Raw genomic sequence first — 8163 nt, 5'->3', positions numbered from 1 at the left:
TGTAAGCACACCGGCACGCGGTATTTTTTTTTTTTTTAAACCTGTCAGACTTGCACATATGCTACATCTGTATGCCTCTTAAAACTGCATTTTGAATGTTGTTTTTCCATTGTTATTTTCTGTTTGCAGGAGGATTCCCATACCATCCGCGGGTATGGGAATACTGGCGCACGGGAGTGGTATGACGAGCTCCCTGACGCGGTCCGTCGCATAGTGGACCGGGCGGGCTTCGGCGCCTTCTGCCGAGGGCTCTCGCGACTCACTACTTGCAGACCTCTACTCGCCGCTCTGGCGGAGAGGTGGTGGGACACCACCGATTCTTTTCACTTTTCCACAGCAGGGGACATGACGATGAGCCCTTATGATTTCTCGATGCTCACAGGCATCGGGGTAGGGGGTGATCCGATCCCCTTTGACACCAACATGGATGAGTGGACTGCCGCTCAGGTCCATCTGCTGGGGGAGGCCCCACCTCTTGCTCGTCCAGGCTTCGTGCGGTACTCCTGGTTCGAGGTACAGTTTAGGGTCCAGCCCACGTTGGAGGAGGAGGCGCAGATGACTCAGGAGGACGTGGAGAGGTACGCCCGCGGCTTCCTGATGTTCTTATTCGGGACGACCATCTTCGCCGACCGGGCGAACACCGTGTCTCTCTGTCTTCTCAGCGCACTGGTGGACGTTCGGGACATTTTGCATTACAACTGGGGTGGCGCCGCTCTGGCCACTCTCTACGGGTACATGAGCTCGGCTTCGCGCGGCAGCGGCCAGTTGCTCGGAGGCTACTGGCGGGCTTGGGAGGTACATTTCTTCTCCGCTTTTCATTTCTGTCCGATATTTTCTGTACTCTGTACACTGCACACACTGTAGTCTGCTCTATACTTGCTGTATACTATACACACAGCACACACATACATTCTGCTTTACACTGACTGTACACTGCTCACACTGTACACTGTACACAATACACTGCACAACACACGGCTCTGCCATTCCTGCTTTATTCTGTATATTCTGCTTTTTCTGATAAATGCACTAGTATTTACCTTGCAGCTGTGGGTTTACGCCTACTTTCCTAGGCTTGCCCCCGTACCAGTCACAGAGACCCCCCTGGTTGTCCCCTTTTCACGCCGCTTTGACGGGAGATGCACCCGGCGGTCGCGAGAGACTTTCGGCTTTTTCCGCCGATACTTCGACACCATCACCCCCGCGAAGGTATGTTTTACTTGAAGTTCATTTAAGCAGCGCTTTCCCACTGCATATTTCAATATCAATAGATAACAAACTGTCTGTCACTTTCAGATCACTTGGCGGCCGTGGGCTCCGTTGCCGGCGGTGACGCGGGATCGGTTTGCTGGTGCTGAGGAGACCTTGCGTTTTCGGATCCTACTGCAGGGCCCGGTCTGTCAGGCTTGGTACCAAGGTGAGCGTTTCCTACGCCAGACCCTAGGGTTACCTGAGCAGATAGTCCTGGCTCACCCTCCTGCGGACATGAGGGAGACCGAGAGGCTCACCACCGAGCAGATGGACGATTACACCATCGGCTGGGAGGAGACCAGCTTCAGAGGCACTGGCGATTACAGAGAGTACGTGCAGACGTACCTGATGAGACCTTTGAGCGGCAGCCATCGAGCGGGGGGAGCTAGGCCCGTGGCGCCAACGGCTGGGGCAGGAGCAGGAGCTGGAGCTGGATCTTCGAGGAGGGCCCGAGTCCGTGGCAGGGGCGGAGTTCAGGGAGGACGGGGGGCTGGTTGGCCCGCCCTGCCTGCTGTATTGACTTTCCGAGGGCAGGGTGGGGCGACCTATCAGATCCCCTTCGCCCCTCCGCCAGCTGATCACGAGTTCGTCGGTGTCCCCGACTTACCTCCGGTATGTATTACTGCATTTTTGTACAGTCATTTCATTTCAGTTTTTTTTTTTGATATTCCAGAGAATATTGATGCATCTGATACTTTTGCAGGCTTCTTCTGGGTATACCCGGCAGTCATTGGAGATGAATGCCTCCATGATGGGGATGCTCCAGCGGACTTTCGATCTCCTGGCCCTCTACAGCATTCCGGTTTGTTCTTCTGACACTGGCCTCAAACCATTCATATGCTGCTTCACATAATCTGATGCATGGCACAACACCTGACACACTGATCTCACAGCATCTGATACACTGCACTCATTGCATTCTGCACTGTACTCTGCACTGATAAACTGCTCACGGCATCCACACACTGTACTCATACACTACATTCTGCACTGGTAAACTGCCCACGACATACACATACTGTACTCATACACTGCATTCTGCACTGATAAACTGTTTTCGGCATCCACACACTGTACTCATACACTGCATTCTGCACTGATAAACTGTCTACAGTATACTGATGCATTTCCCCTTTTGTGTACTTTTCAGCCTCCTTTTCAGATTCCTATGGCAGGAGGTGCTTCGGCGGGACCTTGCGTCCCTGCCCGAGGGAGAGACGAGGAGGGCCGAGTATTCCCCCGTACCAGGGGAGGGCGTACTCATGTCAAGAGTAGCTCGCGAGCTCCAGTCCTAGATGACGATGATGACGAGGAGTCAGAGGCGGAGGCAGAGGCGGAGTCCGAGTCATCGGAGGAGGAGACCGGAGGCGGTTCTAGCTCGGGCTCTGACGACGATGCTGATGATGCTCCTGGACCCTCGTCCAGGAAGAGGACCAGGACAGACTGATGTCCCTTGGAGTCGCTCGACATAGATTTTTGTTGTTTTTCTTTCTTTCTTGTATTTTTCTTTTTGTTGGTAGTTAGATTACCTTGTACTGCGGCAGGCAGATTTTGTTTTCTTCAAAACTTTGTACTTGAAAAAGATTATGAAATGAACAGATTTTTGCTTAAAAAGTGTTACATTTACATATCTTATGTATTGCATAGCAATTCATCATGTTACACCTCAATGTAAATGAAATTGATTGGTTGTCTGAAAATTGAACACTTGCACTGTAATAATCAGATAACTAAACAACCAACAGCAAAACAGCCCAAGCAGCCCACTGCCTGATTCTAGACACACAACCCTTACTCTGTTGGGGATTAATCTACATACAGCCCATAGCACAGCATTCGGTTCATTCTGCACACAGCAAATTCTGAACAAACGGCCCAATCTGACAAGACGGACTACAGCGGTGAAACCAGCTGGAGTTTAAGCACGCTCAAATATAGAGAATGGCACAGCATTCTGAGTGTAAATGATTTTTGAAATCGAATGAGGGTTTTTCAAACCGGGGTATCGAGTCTACAATTGAACACAGCAGGGAGGACTCAAACAAAGAGGTACACGACCAGGGAGGACTCAAACAAAGAGGTACACGACCTAAACACAACGAGACACGCTCGGGAAAGACTAAAAACAAAAGACGAGACCGTCGAATCAAAAAGACACGACACACTAACGCGTAAATGAAGACGGGGGATTTCTGATCATGAGGAGCCAGTTTCTCTGGGTATTGTTTCCCACCCTTTCTGATTTGTGATTCTCACATCACTCTGGCACTCAAACTCGGTTTTTCTCTCAAAACCCTTTTCCTCACTTTTCTCCCAACTTACACCTCTCTATTCTTCATTCTCTCATTCTTCATCCCTCCCCGGGGTGATTGATGGATAAATAGAAAGGTGTGGGTTCATGCTCAACACCGTTAGCTCACAGCTATTTCTTCTGGCGGGTAGAGTGCTCTTCTGGCAAATACGTCGATGATGGGAGGAGACAGAACGCCTGGCTCAACTGTGCCCCTAGTTCATCATTTTAACCATTCTTTTCGTTTTGGTTTTCTACTAAAACAAGTTTGATCAAAATGGGAGTCGGATTAACGTACTCGTTCGATTTTTGATTTGAAAACCATGCAAGTCAGGCTGTAAGTACTAAAAATTTTCCTTTTTGGGTCCAAGACAATGGTCCAGTTTTGGAAAATGAAATAGTTTTCAAGAAAATAGTCAACCTCAGCAAAAAATTTTCAAAAACGATTTTTCAAACAGTCAATGCTCAACAAGCATGGAACTTACTCTTTGAGATGCGCAACCTCGGATTGGAGGCAATGGAAAATTGCCCCTGGCTTGAAGGGGGGTGGGAGGCAACGGAAAGTTGCCCCTAGTTTGAATGGCGTCTCTCGACGGCTTATGGCAACGGAAAGTTGCCCCTTGTTTGGATGATGCCGCAGCAGTCCGTAAACAGTCTTCATTGGTGGTGGTCGAACTCTCGGACACAGAGATGACGAAGACGGTCATAACAAATATATGGACACAGTCACCTTGGAAGGTGTTGGCAACTGGACTTTGGGATGAAATCGAAGCCATTGCATGGACTGAGACGCTATGACAGCGTTGGGGGTTGGACTTCAGGATGAAGTTGCCTACGTATCCCAAACATGGGAATCAAGCCTCACGTAGTTCCAGTTAAGGTACACTCGGGTATTTTAACCTTCACTTTTCAGGCTCTAACTTTTGCTAAGGGTTTTCGACCTTGCGAGCTTCTTTTTATTCTCTTTTTTTTTATTTCTTTTTGTTTATTTCTTTTTCGCATTTTTTGCTTTTCTTTTCTTGTTGTATTTTTTGCTTTTCTTTTCTTTTTTTGTATTTTTTGCTTTTTTGTATTTTTCTCTTGCTCTAACTTTTTCCTGGGCCGCCTTTCCGGGTTTTCGGCCCAGTGAGCCTCTCAAAGGGTAAAAGTGTAACAAGTCCATGCCAAATGGTTTTTGAAGTTGAAGCTTCTCTTGTGCCTAGGAGACCGGCTGTTGTACTGATTTGCGGAAGAACCCATCATGGTTGTTCCAAGAGCTTCTTCTGGTGAGATCTGATCTTCTTGATTCAACTTCGGCGCCTCTTGTTCGTGGGCTGCCCCTGATTTGGCCATACAGACCTTGCATGATGTTTGACCGTTAAACTTTCGGAATGTTCTGAACGGGTTCAAAGTTTGAAAACGAACGGGTTGAATCTTGAGGCTGAGAGCGATCCAAGGCTGCGCAATCTCAAGAGCGGTTCCACACGGGTCATCATAGGGCCGCGTAAAACATTTGTTTTTGAAAGTTTTTAAGAAAGCGACAAATCGCTCGCGCCGAAGATAGTGTGGAACCAATCTGGATCAAGCCAGGATCCTTCTCAATACTTACGCCGACAAGCATGATTTCATTCATTAAAAGGCTTACCACGCCTCTCTTTCTCTCAAAATGATCAAAATTTCGCAAAACCCGAGGAATTCCTTCCTCTTTGTTTTTGTCACTACAGTGCTCAAAAGAAGTTTCTGAAAACTAAGGTTAATACAATGAATTTGGCGCGCAGGAGAGCAGGCGAGATGTACTGTCAGCCCATTCAAATCCTCTGGCACTTATGCTGAAAGTAAGCATGAAAGTGAGATAGCAACAGCTGTTTCATTCAGGTTTGTGGGTATAACTGGCCTCTTGGCAGAAACAGACTCAAAAACAAAACAGGTAATTACAAGACAAAACGGTGTTCGAGGCAACAACCCCTGAATCACCTGGTATTCTATACAAAAGGGGGACTGACTCACTACAACAAGACAGACCCTTTAAGCTAAAGACTGACTCAAGACAAAGAGACAGACTCAAAACAAAAGACTGACTCGATACCCGAGCCAGGATTTACAAAGTTAGCGTTCACAGCCACTCAAAAATGCGTGCCAGACGCTACATTCCAAAATACATCCAGATGCTGCCCGCAGGTGGTTCACCTTCTGATTACATACTCGCAGTATCTGTGTCCTCAAAATCCAACAGCTGGGTGGTAACGGACTTGGCCGAGGTGGGTGGGAGGATAACCTCGTCGTCAATCAAATCTTGTACCTCATGACGGAGGCGGAAGCAATTATCGGTGGCGTGGCCTGTCTGCTGGTGGTACGCGCAGTACTGAGTAGCATCATGCGTAGCGGGGAGATTCTTCGGGAGAGGCCGAGGCTCCAAGGGTTTGAGGTGCCGCCTCTCGGCAAGGATCTAAAGTGCCTTGGACAGAGGCATGTAGAGAGCATGAAAGGTCCTGCGCCCCCAGGGCAAGTACTTTTGAGCGCCCTTATTAGCTGCACAGGCGAAAGGGTCGGCAGGCGCCACTTTAGCTTTCGGATCTTTCCCGGGTGCAGGGGCGGGAATAGGAGGAACTGTCTTGGCATGACGGGGCCTATCCCGATTTTCTGACTGGCTTGAACTACCCTCGGGTGGAGTGGGGAAAGCATCCTCCACAGTTTTTGCCACAACTGCGGATATCTGTTGCTTGTTCATTCCCCCGGCTTTCAAAGCCTCGACTGCCCACAGCAGTTGTTCAATGGGATCGGCATCTGCCTTCATTTTGTCTTTTCCTCTGGCCTCAGCCTGATCAAGGGTTTGAGTTGATACGTCATTGCCATAGTTGGAGGCCATCTCCGGTTGGCTAAGTTCAATCACAATTCGCCCCAACAGCGGGGGCTCCTGGGGTACAAAACTCCCGGCATACGGTGCGGCTGGAGGTGAAGCTGACATTCCGTAGGCGAGATCCGCCACAGACCTTTGGAGATCACCTATCATCCCCATCAGTTCAAATGTAGTAGGCTCGTGAGCCTTGTATAACTGGGGAGCCCAAACCGGGTGCACAACAGGCGACCTGGGCGGATGTGACATATCAATGCTGGCCTCACCTTGCGGGGTGATCCCTTGCTCTAATGCGGTTGTCATAACCACGATCTCTTCTGAATTCTGCGTCATCATAAGCCTTGCCGCGGCAAGGGGGACACTGGCTATTCTGTACCGGTTCTGGACACTCTGAACTGAAAGGAGAAACAAACAGCATTTCAGCCCAAACAGATCAAACACTGGTGTAGCTAAACAACTGTACTCTACTGCTGATCACTGTTCCCAGAAATCACCGTCCCAAAACTGAACCTGATACCCGCAGATAACTGATTCTCATAACTGACACTGATACCGGTGTCCTCAGGTCTGATACTCAAACTTGCAAACTGATATGTACTTTCCCTGTAGAACAACACTCTGAAAGCACATAGCAAGTAAAGAGAGCCAAAACACCCCTATGTTGGGGTAGGGTTTCCCTGTCCTATTTTGTCAGGAGCTAGGGTTTCACTATGCACGCAGCGGTTCTCAAACAACCTAACATCGGGTAAGCAGCCAGTCCTAACTTGGAATGGTCACTATGGATCCGAATATGCACTAGGTCGAATGGTCAAAAAGGGTGCCCCGGTAAACCGGGGTTTGTGTTCCCATGCTGTCAGAGCCCATAACCGGTCAGCCTTATGGACATGCCTTGACAAGACAAGCCTCCGGCAAACCGTTCAGGACTGGCAGATGGCAAACACTGTGTTCCTAGGCGAACCAATGCAAATGCAATGCAAAGAGACACATAGATGAAGTCAAAATGGGATATCACGAGTTTGAGTCAAGCTCTCTAAACTCCCCAGCAGAGTCGCCAGAAACTGTAGACGTCCCCCCGAACGCCCCGGGAGGGTGAGTCCCGTTCTGTCCATTTGGGGTTACTACAGCTCGGACTCTCAAATTGTCACGGTTCTTAATCTGAACCAAAGAGTCCAAATCTGGCAAATCGTTTTGGAGAAAACAGATTTTTGAAAAGAAGTGCCAAACATGGACTGCTTTGCCAGATACAGAGTCGCCACCTAAATATTTTTTAATGGGGAAACCCTGACTCTGTGCCGAAGGCCACATGTCCGTCATCACCGGAGTTGTCTCGGCTCGGGAGCTTGGGTACGATCGGGAAAGACAATGCACTATGATGCAACGACTATGATTGCGACTTTCCCTATCATACCAACAGGGCGATATACAAGGTTGGTTCAGTATCCAGAACTGAGGCGTAGACACGCCGCCTCAACCTATGGGGCTTCCATACAGATTTCAAGCCGAGGGTACACCCCTGGGTATTTAAACCAGACTTTAGTCTCGGAATTCCCGAACCTTTGTGTTCTAGGCATAAACCGTTCGAACTCTAGTTTCCACCGTCCCAGTTGGTCTTCTAGGAACTCACCGCAAACATAGGCAGGTGGCGTTACCAGACCACCGAAAGTCGTTCGGGCACGACAAACACCGAAGGAATTGCACCTTCAGAGGATTTAAGGTCTCCTAGACCGGGGATACCTGCGCGGTTCGTCTGGTTGCCCCAGCCTCAAATGAACAGTACATACAATATCGT

Source organism: Camellia sinensis, chromosome 5 (assembly GCF_055761805.1).
Source record: "Camellia sinensis isolate YWXY chromosome 5, ASM5576180v1, whole genome shotgun sequence".
Taxonomy (NCBI): domain Eukaryota; kingdom Viridiplantae; phylum Streptophyta; class Magnoliopsida; order Ericales; family Theaceae; genus Camellia; species Camellia sinensis.
This window is presented reverse-complemented; position numbering follows the sequence as displayed.